Raw genomic sequence first — 21,927 nt, forward strand, 5'->3', positions numbered from 1 at the left:
ATCGAACTCCTTGTCCTTGGGAGAGGAGGTGCATAGTCCTAACCACTGGACCACCAGGGAGGTCCCTCAAGTATATTTTAATATGCTTTATGATGTGGTGTGGGGCTGAAAGGCCTGGGAAGGCCACGAAATTTTTATGTTTGTTTCTCTCTCTCACTCTTTTTCCTTTCCTACTCTTCCTTTCTCCCTCATCTCTCTCTCCCCTTCCTCCCTCTTTCTTTTTCCTTTCCTGCCCTCCTTCTCTCTCTTTCCTCCCCCCTCCCTCTCTTCCTTCCTCTCCCTCATTCTCTCCTTTTCTATTTCTCTCTCTCAAGGGTGCAGCATCATTGCTGCCTGATGCTGAAGCAACATAAAACAGTGGAGAACCCCATGCACTCAGAGAGCATGTATTCTGATTGTAGGAACCTGGCCACAGTGGTATCTATCTGGTCCTCTGGGACTATCGGTCCACTTGTAAAATGAAGTAATACCAGTAATACCAGTTGCTTCCAAGAGTTCTGGTGAAAATTAATTTAGGTTAGTAAAAGTGTTTTGGTAAATCTGGTTGGTGTTATAACTAACAGTAATACTCACCTGCGCCTCACTAGCCATGGCACAAATAGTAATATGCCCTCCATCTGCACTAGAACATTACTATTGTAAGCTGTGCAGGAACTATGTCTATATTTCTAGTTCTTTCTGTGCCCAGATGAGAACAGTACCCTGTTTAAATGTCAGTTTCATTAACCCTGTTTGATTATGCTGCTGCTCCACCCCTGGATGATATTCAAGATTACCATGGAGGCACCAACTAACTCTGGAGACCTTCTGATGTGTCGAGTGTCCTCTCTTTAGTTGGGGAGTTATCCAAGGGGTTCAGGGACTCTTGGAGGAGGATCCAGGGCAACTGGGGGGCAACTAGGGGCCCAGAGCGGTAGCTGCTTAAACTGACCAATGGAATGGAAATATTCCAGCATCTAATATTACATATGTAATAATAAGCGTACCACCTGAAAATCAACCTTCTTTGTTCCAATGTAATCTATTATTAATTGCTTTTGTCAATACTTAGAGTTTTTGAGCAACTATTCTGTGCAAAGCATTAGGTTAGAAGGACTTCCCTGTCGGTCCAGTGCTTAAAACTTTGCCTTTCAGTGCAGGGTCAATCCCTGGTCCGGGGGTAAGATCCCACGGGCCTTGCAACCAAAACAAACAAACAAACAAACAAAACCCCCACAAAACAGAAGCATTAGGTTAGACAAAAGGGAGGATATGAAAAGAGTAGAGAGGGACTTCCCTGGTGGTCCAATGGCTAAGACTCCGCACTCCCAATGCAGCGGGCCCTGCGCTAGATCACTGGTCGGGGAACTAGATCCCACATGACACAACTAAAGATCCTGCCACAATGAAGATCAAAGATCCTTTGCACTGCAGCTAATACCTGGTGCAGCCAAATAAATAAATTAATTAAATGAATATTTTAAAAAAGAGGGAAGAGGCTGATTCATGTTGATATATGGCAGAAAGCAACACAATATTGTAAAACAATTATCCTTCAATTAAAAACAAATAAATTCAAAAGAAAAAGAGGGAAGAAATACACCCTCAGGAAATGTATAGTCTTGTGAAAAAAAAAAAAAAAGCTATGGCATATACTCAAATAATCTCAGGAAGAACAGGGCATGAAAAGTGTCCTAAGGAAAGTGCACTCATCTTGGGAGTCAGACGCATGGCGTCTCCCATCTGGCTGGTGATCATGGAAGTCTTCATGGAGAAGGTGACTTTTGAGTTCAGGCCTTGAAGGATGGGTGACATTTTCATACATGAGAAAGAAGTGGGTGGAAGTCCAGATGAAGGAAATGGCAAGCGCAGAGGCTCAGAGTATCTGAATGGGAGCGATTCTGAAGGATCCATGAACGATAATGCTTTATGGGAGCATAAGAAACATGGGTAGATAAGGGTGGAGTTGGGCCAGATCACTGAGAAAATGTGTAAGCTTTATTCAGGAAGCGAAAAGAAGCTGTTGAAGGTTTATGATCTGGAGAACACCAAAGTCTTTATGAAGAGTGGTCGGGTTTTGTTGCAAACACCTTACAGGGTGGAGGTGGGACTGGAGATGATGGAGGTGGGAGAAGGCATTGGGACCACCTGGAGGTGGAAAGCTCACCTCTAGGGCATTCAGTGTTCCGGGTGAGAGGTAAAGGGGGCTGAGCTAGGACAAAGGCCATGTGCCCAGAAGGAAGAGATGGTGAATATAATTTTTTAAAAATAATCTTTATTGAATTTGTTGCAATATTGCTTCTGTTTTATGTTCTGGCGTTTTGGCCAGAAGGCATGTGGGATCTTAGCTCTCCAGCCAGGGGCTGAACCAGCACCCCCTGCGTTGTAAGGGGTAACCACTGGACTACCAGGGTAGTCCCATGAATGTAAACTTTTGTAAAGAGTAATGATTTGTGATTGATTAGAGAGAGCATGAAGGATGGAAAGGAAAGGAAAGAAGCAGTCATAATGTGGATTTCAAGCCTAGGAGACAAGAAAAATTATGATTCTGAGACTAGAAACACAGAAGCCAGGAGAGAAAGCTGGTTGAGAAAGAAAAGCCCAATGAACTCATATACACTGAGTTTGAGGAACTTTTAGGACGCCTGGTGGGATGGTCACGTGTTCCAGCTTGAATTTGGATTACTAGTTACCTACATCAGGAAAGTGCCGCTAGGCAGAACCAGAGCTGCCCACTGGGACAAGACAGCTAAAAGACAGTGAAAATGAATGAACAAACAGGGTGGGTAAGGGAGTACTGAGATCTCCAGGCACCATCAGGGCAAACAGTAAGGTAACAGAGGGGTCCACAGTGGAGCAGCAGGTTGCATCAAACTGTTACAGCTAAAATCTTCCAGCTCACACTGCAGCCCCACCAACATGATGCTAAGTGCTGGCCTGGTGCAGAGATTCCCACATTGGGTGATGCAGCAGAGGGGAGCTTTTAAAATGATGTATTCCTACCTCTCCAACCCCAAGGTGAAGGGGATGGAGCCTGGAAGTCTGCGTTTTTAGATTTCACTTTGGATTCTGGTTCTCAGGCATTAGTCAAGTGAAGGGTTAGTAGCTCTCATCTCTGCTCAGAATTGGTCTTAGTTGCTCCTGGGGGGTGCTGATCCTGTAGGTGAGGGGTCTTGGTCTTCCCTCTCCCTTCCCCCTTTCCTCCCTCCTTCCCTACTAGGAGAAACTTCTCCTCAGATTTGCAAGAGTTCTGCCAAGAGGTGAAGTCAGAGTCCTGCCAGGAAGCCCTCTGCGGAGACTCAATAGTGGAATCTGTGCTCAGGGATTTGTGGTTCTTTAGTCACTAAGTCGTGTCTGACTCTTTGTGACCCCATGGACTGTAGCCCACCAGCCTCCTCTGTCTGTGGGATTTCCCAGGCAAGAGTACTGGAGGGGGTTGCCATTTCCTCCTCCAAGGGATCTTCCCAACCCAAGAACTGAATCCTTGTTTCCTGCTTGGCAGGTGGATCCTTTCCCACTGAGCCACCTGGGAAGCCTGTGTTCCTGGACCAGCCACCAAAGGATGAAGCAAAGAATGAGCAAGACAATATAATCACCACAAGGGCAGGGATTTCTTAAAAACCTCTTACAGAAAATTTCCAACCTAAAAAAAAAAATAGGATAGTGTGAAGATCTCTCACATTCCTCATACCTAATTTCAACAGTTAGCTGCAGCAGTTAATCCTTTTTACCTATTTCATTTTTGCCTGGTTCCCCAGCCTCCACCATTTTGAAACAAATGGGAAAAGATATTTTATGTGCTCTTCTGAACTATTTTGTAATCCACCAGTCCCTTTGATGGTAATAAAAACAAGCTCTGAGGGAAGAAGGGATCAAAGAAGAGTCATCAGCTTACCCCTAATTCCCCTTCGAGACACAAAGAGGCACTCATTAATTTAGTCACCAAGGCTCTGGGCAAAACATGCAGCTTCTAATGAAGAGAAACGCACAACACGCAAGCCAGTTAGGAGGGCTGCAGCCTGAGTTTACCAGAGTCCCTTCTGCGTTCAGCAGTCTGGTCCTAATCATCAACAAATAATAATTCTGCCCCAGGGAGTGAGGCTTCAGAGAGCAGAAATATGTGCATGGCAGAAGGGGTTCTGTGCAGGTGGGAGGCATTGAGTCTGGGTGGTCTCCAAGTCACAGGTTTCAGACCACTTGTCCCTCGCATGGAAACAAATCTCTGTTCTGAATCTCCAGCACCGCCCCCCTCTCCTGCCTCTTCCCCTTCTAGGGCTCCACTTCCACACCCAATGATGCAGCAGAGAAATTAAAGGAGTCAAAAGAATGAGGAATTTTGGACCAAATCAAGTAGTCACAAATCTCCCTAAACCAGTTAGTCCTTCAAGGGTCAAGAAGGCGTCAGGTGGGGCTCATGGGTGGTGGGAGTGTTTGCAAAGAGGAAGGCCTGCAGAGAAGGCTGGAGTGGAATTTCTGCATATAGCAGGCCCTCTACTTGGCCCTTCTCCAAGTTCTGGTTCCTTAAGTGCCCAAGAGGACCTCAGTGAAGTGTGGAAGCTCCTGTGCAGTAGCCTTTATCCCTGAGGTGTCATGAACCATATCACTGTTGTTTAGTTGCTCAGTCATGTCCAGCTCTTTGCAATCCATGGACTGCAGCATGCCACCCTTCCTGTCCTCTGTCTTCCGAGTTTGCTCAAATTCATGTCCATTGAGTCAGTGATGCTATCTAACCATCTTATCTCTGTCGCCCCCTTCTCCCCTTGCCCTCAGTATTTCCCAGTGTCAGGGTCTTTTCCAATGAGTTGATTCTTCTCATCAGCTGACCAAAGTATTGGAGCTTCAGCTTCAGCCTCAGTCCTTCCAATGAATATTCAGGGTTGATTTCATTTAGGATTGACTGGTTTGATCTCCTTACTGTCCAAGGGACCCTCAAGAATCTTCTCCAGCCCCACAATTCAAAAACATCAATTCTTCAGTGTTCAGCCTTCTTTATGGTCCAACTCTCACATATCCATACATGACTACAGAAACTCATCACAGTAAAGTGCTAATAGGATGGTGTTTTCAGACTAGGATACGCAAGCCTCTTGACTAGGATACTCAACCATAGAATAAACATGGAACATCTTGGTGTAAATCAGTTTTACCAAAGATCTTTTCCTACGGGCAGGGGTGGTGGTGGTGGTATTCTTCTTCTTTTTAAGCAGGATGCTTTTTTTTTTTTTAAGACCTATCTTTTATTTATTTAAAGTCTTTGTTGAATTTGTTACAATATTGCTTCTGTTTCATGCTTTGTTTCTCTGGCCACTTAGGCATGTGGGATCCCAGGTTCCCAACCAGGGATCGAACCCATACCCACTGCACTGGAAGGCAAAGTCTTAACTACTGAGCCACCAAGGAAGTCCATATTCTTAATATTAAAATAATCTTGGGAATGTGATGAAACAGAATGTAAAATTTTCATAAATTTATGAAGAAAACACAATTTTAAAGAAGTATCCCAATTGTAGTGGCCTATTTAGAGAGTTATTTTCATCCTTCTGTTTTTAGAGGCGTTTGGGGGAAAAGCTGATGGGAGTCACCCTGATGTTTCTTGGGATAGGTGAGTTATTATGATGCTGCAACGTGTGCCCATAGGACCTGTCGGCTCTCATCTCCCGTCAGCCTGTGAGGCTGGCGGTTTTGTGGTCTCCTGGGATGGTCTCACCCTTTCCTTTCTCTGAGCCTTTGTCCAAACTGTCACTTATGTCTGGGATAACCTCCCACCTCCTGACAACCACATGACATCTCTTCCTCTCCTTATATTGCTATTCAAGGTCATTTTTTCCAGAACGCTTTCCCTGATGAAGTTAAGAGAACTGACTCTCAAAATAGAACTTGAAAGAAGTGCCAGGTTGGGATGACACAACCCCATCCTGATACTACATATTTGTATAGTTTTGTACAGAACTTAGTGTGTAAAATTGACACACACACATCTTATTTAATAATCAGCACAACCCTATCTTGTAGGAGAATCACGTTTTTAGAAGTTATGCAATGGCAGCTCAATATTCCAAGCTCTTTCCATCATATCACGCCACTGAAGTCACTTTCTTCCACAGTCTGCTGGCTAAGAGCACATACTGGGTCTGTTTGTGCACTGACGTTTATGTATTATAGGCACATCGGTTAATTTTTGTTTGTCTTGTCATTCTTCATATCCAGTAAAATCTTTTAAAATTGTATTTGCTAATTTTTAAAAATAGTCAATACAACCACTTGGTTCAAATTCAAGAAGTTAGAAGTGTATATTCTGAAGATTTTACCTTCTACTGCTGTCCCAGACACCCAGTTTTCCTCCCCAAAGTCAACTTGTATAACTTCCAGTATACTACCATCTATATTTATATATTCTTTTTTGTTTTTCCAATAAACAGTAGACTGTTTTACACTGTCTGGCAACTTGCTTTAAGGGCTCCCTCACTGTTGTTTATGGCTTCATACTATTCCACTGGATAAATATACCATAATTATTTAGCTATTCTCTTATTAATATTTATTTCAATGGTTTCCAGTCTTTTGATACAACAAGCAATGATGCAGTGAGTAACTATATACATATATAATTTTGTATGACTAAGTAGGATGAATTCCTACAAGTGAAATTGGTTGGTCAAAAGACAGACACATTTATTATTTTTGAAGTTTTTGAGGCATTACTTTCCTTACAGAGAGCTGTAGCAATTTCCACCCCTGCCAGCGATATATGAGAGTGCTTGCCAACACGAAAGCAGGGTTGTGAAAAGTTTGAACTTTGAGAGGGGAGATAGTATCTCATTGTAGTTTTTACTTGTATTTTTTTTTAATATTACTGAGGTAAAGCATTTTTTCACATATTTGAGAATAATATATATACATTGTTTTGGCAGAACTGTGTGTTCATATCTTGTCAATTTTGTTATTGGTTTATTAGTCTAAGATATAAGTTGTAAATATTTTCCCTAGGTTGTTTTTTTTTAACTTTGTTTATGATGATTTTTAATAGCTGGATTTTTTATTTGATGTTATTGAGTTTGTCACTATTTTCTTCTATGGCTTCTAGTGTTGTATCACAGTTAGAAAGGACTTTCTGTACTGGGATTATAAAAGAACTTTCCCAGGTTTCTTTTGATAAGTTTACAGTCCCATGTTTCACATATAAATCTCTGACTCACTTGGAGATTATTCTAGTGTTATGGTTTCATCTTAATCGTTTCCCTAAATGGCTATCTTATCACCCCTGAGCCATCCATTCCATAATCTCTTTCTCTACATAAACATCAGTGGGTATTAGTGATTCCAACTTGATTATATACCAAATTGCATTTGTGGTTCTCAAAAAATTTTTCTGTTTCAAGATCTGTCTATTCCTTGCATGAGTATTACATGATTTATATTAATGTAACTTTAGAGTATATTTAGTATCTTGTTAAGGTTTGCACTCCCATTAAATTTCACTTAAAACGTTTTAAGGATATTCTTACATATTTATTTTCCACATCAAGTCTAGAATCAGTTTGACTGGTTAAAAAAAACTTAATATTTCAATGACAGTGCATTAAATTTATAAATACAGGTGGCTCAGTGGTAAAGAATTCACCTGCCAATGCAGGAGACACAAGAGACACTAGGTTCGATCCCTGGGTGGGGAAGATCCCCTGGAGGAGGAAATGGCAATGCATTCCAGTATTCTTGCCTGGAAAAGTCCATGGACAGAGGAGCCTGGTGGGCTACAGTCCATAGGGTCACATACAGTCCAAGAGTCAGACAAGACTGAGCACATATGCACTCATGCAAAAGAGAATTAATGTCTTAATAATGCTCTGACAAAGAGCATGGCAAGCTTTTTCACTTACCAAGTTTCCCAGTCAGTTTAGTTTCAGCATTTTAAGGTTTTATTCATCTTGTGTATTATTAAGTTTATTCCCTTCTTTTTAAAAAAAATTGTTGTAAAATAGATCTTTTATCAGATGTTTGTTATTTGTATAGATGAAAGGCACTGATTTCTGTGTATAACTGTGTATGAGCCAGCCTACTGAATTTTCAAACTCCTTATACCAAGCACCAAAAGTAGCTAGTTGGTGTCTGAGTGACCCTTCCTGTGTCTTCTTGGGAGCTGAGGCTTCTTAGGGTTTAGCTACTGTTGGTGTTAGGGCAGAAACAGAGAGTTGATTTCACTTATCTTTCCAGGATGAAGAGTGGATTGCTTATAATTTCTTGACAGACTGATTCATTCTCAAGGACTTTTTAAAAAACGGTTAAAAGACTACACATCTTTCCTGTGCCTTGCCACCATCACCAGGCTGCAGGCACACACACATGTGTATCTTCTATCACACTTCAGACTCAGCTGTTTCCCAGGTAAAATGCCCCTGTGATTAATAATGTATTTTCCTAGAAGCCAGGGATTCTCTTTGAACCATTTTACTTTGATACTTTAATTACAGTTTAAGTGACTTCTCCATACTGAACACCCTTAGGAAGAAACCCCAGGAATTACCATCATCCGTTTTGTTACAATTCTTGTGTTTGTTTCTGGCTTTACTGAGCTATTATTGACATAAAACAGTGTACATTTAAGGTGTACAATGTGATGATTAGGTATATATATATATAGCAAAATGATGACCACAATAAAGTTAATCAACACTTCCATCCTCTCATATAATTCAGATCTGAGTGTTTATGTGAGGTGATAACATTTAAGACCTACTCTTTTAACAATTTTAAATAATGCTAATTACAATCACCATGCTATGCATTAGATCCGCAAACCTTATCACTGGAATTTCTACGCTTTGACCAATATCTCCTCTATTCCCCCATCCTTCAACTCCTGGCAACCACTATTCTACTCTGTTTCCGAGTCTGACTTCTTTGACAGATGTCTTTTATGCCAGGTTTTAGGACTTCCCAATGGCCTGCAGAGACCTGCCTGGGTAAAAAAGCTTGGAAGAGATGCCTTTCCCTTTATCTTACAACCTGATATAATTCTCTGGGGAGTGACCAAGCAAGGAACGGAATCCTCCCCCATCAGGGAGCTAGCCAGGATACAACCACAGGTAGGAAAGGAGTACGGAGAGACAGGCCGCTGCACAACGAGATGGAAGTTTCCCACAGGGATCATTATAGGGGGGCGGAAAGAGACACTGCAGCTCTAAAATCAGGTGGTTTTTCTAAAATCCACAATATTAGTGATGACTCTTTTAAGGTTCCAGTTTTAGGATCTTGGTTTAAAGTCTTTGGAATTCAGCTGGAATACTGAAGGGTTAAAAGAAATCCTAGCATTTGACCTAAATACCCAAAGGAAGCCCTCTTTCTGGCAATGTTTAACACCTCAAAATGAAAATACATGAGCTTATTGGGGTTGCTAGAAAAGGGTACAGCAGTTTTTCACACTTCTATTGCCAGCAAGATAACACTTTAATTTGAGTCCCTGACTTTTTCTGCCCTGGAGGCAGAGGTGGTTTCTTGCTGGGGCTCTGGGACCTCCATTCTGCCTGCTTATTTGGTGGGTATTAGCATGAAAAAACACAAGAGTACTTTGACTTATTATTTTTTTTCAATGATGCTGTTAGAATTTGGCATTCAGACTTTCCTGGTGGTCCAGTGGTTAAGAACCCACTTGCCAATGCAGGAGACATAGTCCAATGAAGACCCCACATGCCTCAGGGCACCTAAGGCCCATGTGCCACAACTATTGAAGCCTGTGGACCTAGAGCCTCTGCTGTGGAGCACTGCTCCAAAAGAGAGGCCACCACAATGAGAAACCCTGGGACCGCAACAAAGAGTAGCTTCTGCTTGTCGCAGCTAGAGAAAGCCCGTGGGCAGCAACAAAGACCCAGAAAGGAAAGTGAAGGTATTAGTCACTCAGTCGTGTCCGCCTCTTTGCGACCCCATGGACTGTAGCCCGCCAGGCTCCTTTGTCCATGGAATTTCCCAGGCAAGAAAACTGGAGTGGGTTGCCATTTCCTTCTTCAGGGGACCTTCCCAACCCAGGGACTGAACCCAGGTCTCCCACTCTACCGTCTGGCTCTACCGTCTGAGGCAGGCAGACTCTACCGTCTGAGCCACCAGGGAAGCAGCAATGAATACCCAGTGCAGCCATAAATAAATAAAAATTTTTAAAAAAGAATCTGGGGTTCACACTGCAGCATCAGGGAGAAAAGTTAGACACAAGGTCTGAGGACCTCTGTCCATCACTTTCTCTTACCTATTTTTTGTTACAAGTCTAACTAAAAGAAAAAAAGAAATCTAAGTTCAAGTTAAGCTCCCTCAAGTCTATGACCTGATTTTCTTCAACTTGAATCTTATTAGCCCCTCGATATGGAATTTCTAGTTCTTTTCTATGGTTTCTTGAGCCACAGAGCTGTGTCACACTCAAGGTGGGAACCTGTTTTCATCCACTGATTGCTGCAAAAAAAATACCATGATAACTAGTCCACCTGTTCAGCTCAGTTCAGTCGCTCAGTCATGTACGACTCTTTGCGACCCCATGGACTGCAGCACCCCAGGCTTCCCTGTCCATTATCAACTCCCAGAGCTTGCTCAAACTCATGTCCATTGAGTCAGTGATGCCAGCCAACCATCTCATCCTCTGTCGTCCCTTTCTCCTCCTGCCTTCAATCTTTCCCAGCATCAGGGTCTTTTCCAGTGAGTCAGTTCTTCGCATCAGGTAGCCAAAGTATTGCAGTTTCAGCTTCAGCATCAGTCCTTCCAATCAATATTCAGGACTGATTTCCTGTAAGATAGACTGGTTTTATCTCTTTGCAGTCTAAGGGACTCTCAAGAGTTTTCTTCAACACCACAGTTCAAATGCATCAATTCTTTGGCGCTCAGCTTTCTTTATAGCCCAACTCTCACATCCATACATGACTACTGGAAAAACCATAGCTTTGACTAGATGGATCTTTGTTGGCAAAGTAATGTCTCTGCTTTTTAATATGATGCCGAGGTTGATTATAACTTTTCTTCCAAGGAACAAGTGTCTTTTAATTTCATGGCTGTATTCACCATCTGCAGTGATTTTGGAACTCCAAAAAATAAAGTCTCTCACTGAGCTATTTCAAATCCTAAAAGATGATGCTGTGAAAGTGCTGCACTCAAAATGCCAGCAAATCTGGAAAACCCAGCAGTGGCCACAGGACTGGAAAAGGTCAATTTTCATTCCAGTCCCAAAGAGAGGCAATGCGAAAGAATGTTCAAACTACTGCACAATTGCACTCATCTCACACGCTCGCAAAGTAACGCTCAAAATTCTCCAAGCCAGGCTTCAGTGGTACATGGACTGTGAACTTCCAGATGTTCAAGCTGGATTTAGAAAAGGCAGAGGAACCAGAGATCAAATTGCCAACTTCCACTGGATCAATGGAAAAGCAAGAGAGTTCCAGAAAAACATTTACTTCTGCTTTATTGACTAAGCCAAAGCCTTTGACTGTGTGGGTCACAACAAACTGTGGAAAATTCTTCAAGAGATGGGAATGCCAGAGCACCTGACCTGTCTCCGGAGAAATCTGTATGCAGGTCAAGAAGCAACAGTTAGAACTGGACATGGAACCACAGACTGGTTCCAGTCTGAAATATATACATCAAGGCTGTATATGGTCACCCTGCTTATTTAACTTATACGCAGAGTACATCATGTGAAATGCCGGGCTGGATGAAGCACACGCTGGAATCAAGATTGCCGGGAGAAATATCAATAACCTGATATGCAGATGACACCACCCTGACGGCAGTCCACCTGGCACCCTCCCAGTTATTGTAACAGTGTAATCCTAGTCAAATTATCTAACCAAAGATTTCTGGCCCTCTCTTTTTTGGGGGGGTTTATTTGCCTCAGCGCTCTGAGACATCCAGGTCACGCCTTTCTGTTAATATTCTTCTGGACCAGAAAGTTAGAATGTGAAGTAAGAGGGCGGAAAGCCAGCTGGAGCAGCTGGGGAGTTCAGCAGGGTTGCTGACCCCGAGCAAGGGCGCCCCTGCTCTTAACTGCTTCTCAGACACGCCCTTCTCCTGTGCTTCCGTGCTTTGCTGGCTGCTTCTCTGGATCAGCCTGCTGCTGCTGCTGCTAAGTCGCTTCAGTCGTGTCCGACTCTGTGCGACCCCATAGACGGCAGCCCACCAGGCTCCTCCATCCCTGGGATTCTCCAGGCAAGAATCAGCCTGGTTTGACCCATTTCCTTCTTGCCTGCCTGCTGCCCCATCCTCTGAACTTGTTGCCTGGCTCTTGTCCTCCAGCCAATCCTGGTATAACCAGACCTGTGGACCTTGATACTTAAAACTAAAACCCATGACAGCTCAAGGTGCCCTGAGAATACACAGCCCATGAGGTGCAGGATGCTGGTGAGACAAAGATGAAATGAGATGCACCCTGGCCATGAAGAACACACAGAGCCGCTGCCCTACGCTGAGTCTGGCCTTTATCTAAAAAGTGAACTCAGTTCCAGGCTCCTGTCTCTGAAGAAACTTCACTCACAATTTAAAGAAATCCTGACAGAGAGGAGAGGAATATGACTGACATCTTATAAAGCAGCCTCTATGTATAAGGTGCAGAAAAACTAGACATACCTTGTCAAAACAGCAACCTGAAGGAGAAATGACAGTTTCCTTTTCCTGCCTTTTCTGGTCATAGAATCCTCTCAGCTCATTTCCTGATTCTCATTTATAATTATATACAGTTGGTCTTGAAGTGCGTTTGGGTACCATGCTGTGTGGAAAAGAGCCTGGTCTTAGGAAAAGGGAGCCTTGGGTTCTGACCCAAGCCATCCACTCATGTGTGACCTCAGGCAAATGCATCTTCTGTCCTATGGGATTAATTTCTTTGGGAACTTCCCCTCCCTATCTCATCAGATACTGTGAAAAATCACTATGCATCTACATATATGTTTGTAGATACATATATAAAAATGCACACAGATAATAAAATATTGTTGCTGTTATTTAGTTGCTAGGTCGTGTCCAACTCTTTTGCGATCCCACGGACCATAGTCTGCCAGGCTCCTCTGTCCATGGGATTTCCCAGGCAAGAATACTGGCATGGGTTGCCATTTCCTTCTCCAAGGGATCTTCCTGAGTGAAGGACTGAACCTGGCAGACAGGTTCTTGATCACTGAGCCACCAGAGAAGTCCATAATAAAATATAAGTGTCTTTAAATTTTTGGCAATACATCCTTTACTGTTTATTGAGTACCCCCTATAGGTTAGCAACTGCTAAGTCTTTTATATATGCTACCTTAAAGATATTCATAATATTCTTACACTGTGGATGATGGCAACCTCTCCCCCCCGCCCCACCATATAACAGATTAGGCAACTGAAGCCTAGGGAAGCAAAGAAATCTACTCAGGTTCAGAGAGAATGCTTCCTGCGTATAGTAGCCAGCTCTGTGCCACATGCAACAGACTCTGGGTAATGATTCAACAGCAATAATAATGCTTTCCTGTCTGGATATGTCCTTCCTATGGCACCATCTTCCTGTATCTGGAACACTGCCTCCAACTGTAATACAGAAGGTCAAGCCCCTGGATACCTTGACTCTACTGTCTGCTGCTCAAACTGCCTTGGGCTTCATTCCTGTCTTGTAGTGGAGGTGAGTGATGGGAAGCATTTGATGGTAGGAAGGAGAACCTGGGAGCAGTCTCCTCCCGAGTTTTTATAGAAGCTCCTAATATTGTGTTAATGCAATCCTTGTGTGTACCAGGCTACGTAAGTGCAAAAGTCACTTACAAATATAATTATGATGTGAATTATCTTTCCAGAAGTGAAAATCTGCACCAAGGTAGAAGTATCTGCTAGGAGGTGGCTGGTGTTAGAAAACACACACCAGCCAATCTCATGTAGCCCAGGGTCCTGTGAGGCCTTCATTGGTTGGTAGAGATGGCACTCATGAGCAACACAAGTTAGGGGAAGGCTTCCAATGGTCTGATGTCCTGAGCCCCTTTTGGACTGCCTCATCACCCGGAATTCACAAACACTCCCATCACCACTTCTTACCCTTCCTTTCTCCACACTCCATGCCCCAGCAAGTGAACTTTTCTCTGTTCCAAGTACATGCCCCAGGCTTTCCCACTTTTTTGCTTTTGCTCAAATTCTTTCCTCCATCTGGAATGCCCTTCTGTCTCTTTCCTTGCCAAATTTCTAAATGTTACTGATTTTTAAGGCCTTGTGCAAAGTCCTTTTCCTCCTTGAAATCTTCTCTAATTTGTTCTGCTGGGGATGGTCATCGCATTCTCTGTTTTTTTCTTGATGGAAGATTCTTTTTGTAGACATATGCTTCCTGAAGGCTAAGTTTCTATCAGTTTTATCTTTGTATTCTCAGCCTATAACATGTGACTTTGTCTCTAATAGCCATTTATTCATTTACTCAATAAATGAATGAATGAATCATGACAGAATGTTGAATTGCATACGGTGCTACTTTGAAAGATGGGCAGGAGAATTGTATTTGTTAATTTAATAAGCACCTTCTAGATTTAAGGTCCTCTTACAAGATTTTTTTAAAGGTTAATTTGTTTATTCTTGGTTGTGCTGTGGCTTCGTTGCTGCGAGTGGGCTTTTTTCTAGTTGCGGAGAGCAGGGGTTAGCCTTTGTTGCGGTGCTTGGGCTTCTCCTTGTAGTAGCTTCTCTTGTTGCAGCGCATGGGCTCTAGGCACGTGGGCTCCGTAGTTGCAGCTCACAGGCTCTAGAGTGCTGGCTCAGTAGTTGTGGTACACAGGCTTAGTTGCTCTGTGGCTTTTGAGATCTTCCCGGACCAGGGATCAAATTCGTGTCTCCTGCGTTGGCAGGTGGATTCATAACCATTAGACCACCAGGGTAGTCCTCTTCCAAGATTTATTACAAAATTTATTCTGTTTTAGAATTTGTAGTCTCTAACAAATAAATATGAATAACAAGGAAAAGATCTCACAGCCTCCCAAGAGAAACATATGAAACCAAAGTCCAAAATAAATTCATGTTATGTGATGGATGAAGGAAGGAAGGGCAATTGTGAGAGAGGTTGCACAGGGAAAGGAATTCTAAGGTCTAACAAAAGGAGAGAAGAAGGAATGACTAAAAGAAAGTGAGTTTTGAAAATACAAGTTGGCACCATGAGGAACCTACATTTGCTCTCTAAGACCCTTCATGGTAACAGAATGTGTTTTGTAGACCATCCATGGCAACCTACAAACAACTACTGAAAAAGTACCTTGAGTTACATGTTGGGACTATAAAGATCAAAATGGCATATCTCCAGGGACTTCCCTGGTGGTTCAGTAGTTAAGAACTTGCCTTTCAATGCAGGGGGACGTGTGTTTCATCCCTGGTCAGTTCAGTTCAGTTCCGTTCAGTCGCTCAGTTGTGTCTGACTCTTTGCGACCCCATGAACCGCAGCATGCCAGGCCTCCCTGTCTATCACCAACTCCCGGAGTTTACCCAAACTCATTACCCTTGAGTTGGTGATGCCATCCAAGCATCTCATCCTCTGTCGTCCCCTTCTCTTCCTGCCTTCACTCTTTCCCAGCATCAGGGTCTTTTCAAATGAGTCAGTTCTTCACATCAGGTAGCCAAAATATTGGAGTTTCAGCTTCAACATTAGTCCTTCCAAAGAACACCCAGGACTGATTTCCTTTAGGATGGACTGGTTGGATCTGCTTGCAGTCCAAGGGACTCTCACGGGTCTCAGGGCAACTAGAGAGCATGCTCTCAGCAACTAGAGAATGTCCACGTGCTGCAAAGAAGACCCAGTGCAGCCAAATAATTTTTTTTAAATGGCATATCCCCTGACTTTGGGAAGGCAGACCACAAATAAGAGCTCTGATGAGGGTCCTAAAAAAGTTTGAGGATGCTCTGGGAGGATGCAAGGTAGGCAGGGAGGCAGGGAGGCAGGGAGGCAGGGGGTGTTGCACAGAGAAGATGGCTCTCCAACAAGGTCTGAGGAAGCAGTATGATGTGAGGGTTCAGGATACAAACTCAAGAGTTAGTCTGCCCAGGCAGGGGTCAGACTGCTTCCGCTGGAATCTGATTCCGTCATGACTCACTTGCATAATTCTGATATGCAACTAAGCCTTAGTTTCCCCCTCTGTAAAATGAGATAATTATATTACCTATACCACAGAGTTGGGTTTCCCAGGTGGCTCAGTGGTAAAAAAATCCACCTGACAATGCAGGAGACTGAGGTTGAATTCCTGGCTAAGAAAGATCCCCTGCAGAAGGAAATGGCAACCCACTCCAGTATTCTTGCCTGGGAAATCCCATGGACAGAGGAGCCTGGTGGGCTTCAGTCCGTGGGGTCACAAAGACTGGGACACAACTGAGTGACTAAACAACAACAACCACAGAGTTATGATGAAGATTAAATAAGAAAATCCCTAGACCCAGACTGATTGTTCATTCAAGATTTAAGTAAAAGTGCCTCCTGGTTCACTCAGGAGTTATTTTTGTGTTGTTGTCTCTTAAACTTGTAGCCCCAGAGGTTGGCATCCAATGGAAGGTTTGGCTGGCTAAGCACAAATTTTCTCTAAAGAATATAAAAATTGGGTTAAGTGATTTTTCAGGCAGCTAATCACAGATTCCCAAATTGGCACTTACATAAAATGAAAGTTTAAGCAGCCCATGCCTTGAACAGGCTTATTTTTTGGATGAGGGGAAGAGAGAGTGAGGGTCTTTATTCAGGTATGAGGACTCAGTCAATTTGGCAAGTTGGTTTTGTGCAGGGAAGATAAAGGACTCCTGAGAGCATTCTACCCTATGGCACTGTCTGTTGGAGAGTGGATGAATTTTTTTTTCCCTTGTATTCTTTTTCTTTATAGAGATCACTGGCACCCTGTTGCAATGAAAGTATCTGACTGTTTACTGCAGCACTGACTCGAGGTTAAGCGAGCAGTGGACCATTAAAACTCAGGAGAATGCAATACATCTCTAATTTCTGCCTTCAGCAAAAAAATTGCTTTGATATAGACTTTATGATAGCAGGTATGTAAACTTATGCCCATATAAACAGTAGGAATGAAAGCAGTTAGAAATTAGAGATGATTAAATTTGCTTCTTAAAGGGGGGGAATGTCTTTTCATTTAGTACTAATCTCTTGTCGCAAATGAACATTTTTTATTTCGTTTCTATGTTTTTCTTCTTTCATCAAGACAAAAGGAGAGAGAAAGGGCCAGAAAAGAGCAAGAAAGGGAGCAGGTGGTAAAAGGGACATGAAGGGGAGGCTGGAAGGGAGGGGTGGAGAGAGAAAGGAGGTAACGACAAAGGGAGAAAAAAAATATTTGGAAAGAGGGGTTGGGCCTCAGAGTAGCTGTGCTGTCTGACCAGTGCTAAGCAGGGCCAAAAAACAAAATGTCCATTCAAAAGTTTCCCTCCATCACTTTGAGAGACCATTTGGAAGAGCACTGGAAGACCTTTATTTAGTTCAGGTATTCTTTATACTTAACCCAGTCTATCCCATTGCAAATACTATCAGATCCAAACACTATAGTCTATGAGTTTTCACTAACATTTTGCACTGAGTAAATCTCATCTCCCAGGCAGATTGCAGTATCCTGCAGGTAAGGTCCAGGACCCTACATTTTACTTGCATTCCCTCTGCAGTGCTTCACAGCTCCGTCCACATGCACTCAAAACAGCAGGTAAACAGACGAGGCACCTCAGTTGAAGGCGTCACCCTCTGTACGCACCAGACACTAGTCACTCCACCCGGGGAAGCTCTTTGCCCATGATGCCCAGCAAACCTGGCACAGAGGGGACTTTCAGCAAGCACTTTTGCCTGGCTTGACCTTCCCATTTCCTGCCAACCTGTGGCCTTTATCTTCTTCCAAATGTGAAAAGCACTTTCTCTTGGAAGCCCTCCCAGACATCAATATATATTAATAAATATTTTTTACACTGCAATTAGTTTACTTTTAATTTTATCTGCATCTGCATGTTCCCATTAAATTGTCTGTATTCTGACGAACCATTATTTATGGACACTGAAATTTGAATTTCATATAACTTGTACCTGTCATAAAATATTCATTTGATTTTCCCCAACTATATAAAAATATAAAAACCATTCTTAACCCAGGCTCAACAAAAATAGGTGAGAAGCAGGATTTGTCTTGCTGCCTTTGTTTGCTGAAACCTGCATTAAATTATCAATCATATTTACATTTCCTTCAAAGAAATGGTTAAATTTTATATTGCTTCAGAGCTACTGGAAAAACTCAGCATTATTACTGTTTTTCCTTTTTTGAATTGATACTGTTGACAATGACAATGTTAGTTGCTCAGTCTTGTCCGACTCTTTGCGACCCCATGGACTGTTGCCCACCAGGCTCCTCTGCCCATGGAATTCTCCAGGCAACAATACCCTAATGGGTTGCCACTCCCTTCTCCAGGGCTCTTCCGACACAGGGATCGAACCCAAGTCTCCTGCATTGCAGGCAGATTCTTTACTATCAGAGCTACCAGAGATCCAAATCCCAAGAAACTTGGAAGTCAAGGGTGGAAAAGATTGAAATGAGTCTGTCTACATCAGCAGTGCAGCATATCAAGCAGTCAGGCGTTACGAGGAGAATGATTAGTAAGCAGAGTCTTAAGCCTGTTGAATTTTGAGTTGGCACTCTTGCCTCAGGCTGCTTACTCCCTTTACAGGTTATCATCCAGGCTTCTTCACAGCTCCCTTTTTGGCATGAGTGTCCTCACAAAGACACAGGATCAAACTCCCTCCACTTCACCTTGAAAGATCTCTGATCTCTTCCTCCCGTCTCCAGAGGAGAGATCTTTTTCTCTGCCTCCTCTACCTTCTACCACCCTTCCTGCACTGGATCCTTCCCTCAGCATAGGTTTATCCTGCTTTCATTTCTCATATTTAAAGGAATTCCTCCTTCCCTTCCCACCTCCTCTCCTAGCTCACCGCTCCCTCCCCTTTTCTTCACTTCCAAGCATTTTGGAAGATGAAGTTGGCCCATCCTCAGGGATTTACTCCTCTGCTTCTGTAACTAGGAAGCTTATTCATCCTTGTTTTCATTTATTTATTTCAAAGTAAAAGTTGTCTTACTGATTTTTTTCTGCTCATAAAAGCAGTATATTTTGTTTTAAAAGTTCACTCAAGGGCTTCCCTGGTGGCTCAGTGGTAAAGAATCCACCTGCCAATGCAGGAGACACAGTTCGATCCCTGGTCTCGGAAAATCCCATATGCCGTGAAGTTGCTGAGCCCATGCACCACAACTATGGAACCCGTGTTCTAGAGCCTGGGAGCTGCAGCCATTGACGCCTGAGTGCCCCAGTGCCCATGCTCCACAACAAGAGGAGTCACCACAATGCAACTGGAGAGTAGGCCCCGCTCGCCAAAACTAGACAAAAAAGCCTGAGCAGCAATGCAGATCCAGCGCAGCCAAAAATAAATAAAACATTTAAAAGTTCACTCACTATATAAATAAATTCAAATTAAAAATAATAATAACCAGGGGTTTCCCTGGTGGTCCAGTGATTAAGACTCTGCACTTCCACCGTAGGGGACACGGGCTTGACCCCTGGTTGGGAGCTAAGATCCCACATGCCTCAGGATGTGGCCAAAAATTTAAAAAATTATAATAACAATAGCCAGTAACTCCAAAATTCAGAAACAGGGGCTATATGCATTGCTGGGTTCCTCTCTAATAGCTGTTTTCCTATATCTTCCTTCCTGCCAAAGTTTGGTATCTACCTCACCCCACACCTGACCAGTGACATATCTAGTCTTGTTCAAACTTTTTGGTCTCTGAACCCCTTTACACTCATAAAGATTATTGAAAGCCCAAAGAGCTTCAGTTTAATAAGCTATGTCTGAATTTTACTGTTCAGTTCAGTCACTCAGTCATGTCCAACTCCCTGTGACCCCATGGACTGCAGCACGCCTGGCTTCCCTGTCCATCACCAACTTCCGGAGCTTACTCAAACTCATGTCCATAGAGTCCATCCAAGCATCTCATCCTCTGTCGTCCCCTTCTCCTCCAGCCTTCAATCTTTCCCAGCATCAGGGTCTTTTCAAACGAGTCAGTTCTTCCCATCAGGTGGCCAAAGTATTGGCATTTCAGCTTCAGCATTTGTCCTTCCAATGAATACTCAGGACTGACTTCCTTTAGGACTGACTGGTTGGATCTCCTTGCAGTCCAAGGGACTCTCAATAGTCTTCTCCAACACCACAGTTCAAAGGCACCAATTCTTCGGCACTCAGCTTTCTTTATAGTCCAACTTTCACATCCATACATGACTACTGGAAAAACCATAGCTTTGACTAGACGGACCTTTGTTGACAAGGTAATGTCTCTGCTTTTTAAGATGCTGTCCAGGTTGATCATAGCTTTTCTTCCAAGGAACAAGTGTCTTTTCATTTCACGGCTGCAGTCACCATCTGCAGTGATTTTGGAGCCCCCCAAAAAAATAAAGTCTGTCACTGTTTCCATTACTGTATTAGATGTTAAAATAAAATTTTAAATATTTACTAATCCATCTAAAAATAACAATAATAAACCTGTTGTAGGTTAACACATAACATTTTTTATGAAAAATAATATATTTTCCAAAACAAAAAATATTTGGTGAGAACTGTGGCACTGTTTTACATTTTAGCAAATCTTTTAGTGTCTGGTTTAATCGACAGCTGGACTTTCATATCTGCTTCTGCATTCAATCTGTTGTGCTATGTTGTTCTGCTTAAAAAAATGTGTGAAATGTGGTCGCACAGATAGGTGGTTAGAAAAGGGAGGGGTGTTTCAATATTCTTTTTATATAATTGTTGACACTCTGATTTGCTATTACATCAATACTCAAAAAATAGGAAGGATATAGGAAAAAAAAATAATGGGGACATCCCTGGTGGTCCAGTGGTTAAGAATCTATCTTGCAATGCAAGGGATGTAGGTTCAGTCCTTGGTTGGGGAACCACATGCTGTGGAGAACTAAGCCTGCTCACGGCGACTAACGAAGCCCATGCAACACAGCAAAAGATCCTGCCTGACGTAGCGAGATCCCATGTACTGAAGCCAAACAAATACTTTCCAAAAAAAGAAAGAAAAGAAAATAGTGGTTACCACTGGGGAGGGGAAAGGAGAGACAGAGAAAATAGGGGCAGGGACTAAATAGGTACAAACTACTATGTATAAAATAATCTACAAGGATATACTGTATAGCACACGGAATACAGCCAACAATTTATAATAACTATAAATGGAGTATAACCTTTCAGAATTGTGAATCACTATGTTGTACACCTGAAACATATTGTACATCAACTATATCTCAATTTAAAAAAGAAAAAACAGAAATAGAAAAAACTCTGAAAAGGTAGTAGTTTCACATCTATAAATCTTTTGTACTTTCTGTACACTTGTACGAGAATGAGAATAAAAGGCGAAAAAAAAAATCTTAGTAGTATTGTGAACATAGTTTTGACCTCATAGACCCATCTGATAGGAGTCAGGGTCCCTGGAGCACACTTGGAGAACCACTGGTCTAAACCAGGGATACTGGTCCCTTTACCAGTGATATAGAATGGACATGTGACCCAATTCAGACAAAGCAGAAGTGAATGGAATTCTTCAGTCATTTGGGAAAGGTTTCCTCCAAGACAAAAAGTTGCCCAAGAAGACAGAGCTACGATGCTTCTGCTGGTTAACATTGTGTTTGTCTTGCCTTTTCTAGGGGAGGTGCTGAGGATGCCAGCACAGACACGATGCCAGAACCAACCTGCAGTTCCCTTGACTTAGGACTGAGAGCACGTGAAATTAGCTTTACCTAAGGAAAAAGAGCAGGTAGGAACCTCTGGGGGACAACCTTCCAGACTTTCTTCTAAATGTTTATACATGTATGTTGATATTAATCTCTGTATTCCTGGCACTTAGCTCAGTGAATTACCTGCTACATCTCAGTGCTTAATGAATGTCCTTTGAAGGAATAAATCAATGAGCACATGGTGTTTATTGA

The 21,927-nt window shown here is 42.7% G+C and overlaps 1 long non-coding RNA gene across 5 annotated transcripts in view; it reads left to right on the top strand.

Annotated features, from left to right (window-relative positions):
• LOC122450005 overlaps positions 1 to 21,927 on the top strand; it is a 92,498-nt gene that overhangs the window by 12,854 nt on the left and 57,717 nt on the right. For 2 of the 5 annotated variants that reach the window (XR_006272046.1, XR_006272045.1), the window contains exons 2-3: positions 16,791 to 16,953; positions 21,646 to 21,755. This is a non-coding gene — a long non-coding RNA (uncharacterized LOC122450005). Of the gene's footprint in view, positions 1 to 13,512; positions 13,592 to 16,790; positions 16,954 to 21,645; positions 21,756 to 21,927 lie in introns of those variants that run through there. The other 3 variants (XR_006272047.1, XR_006272049.1, XR_006272048.1) reach the window with 2 other exon arrangements.

The sequence above is a fragment of the Cervus canadensis genome, chromosome 11, assembly GCF_019320065.1.
Source record: "Cervus canadensis isolate Bull #8, Minnesota chromosome 11, ASM1932006v1, whole genome shotgun sequence".
NCBI classification, from domain to species: domain Eukaryota; kingdom Metazoa; phylum Chordata; class Mammalia; order Artiodactyla; family Cervidae; genus Cervus; species Cervus canadensis.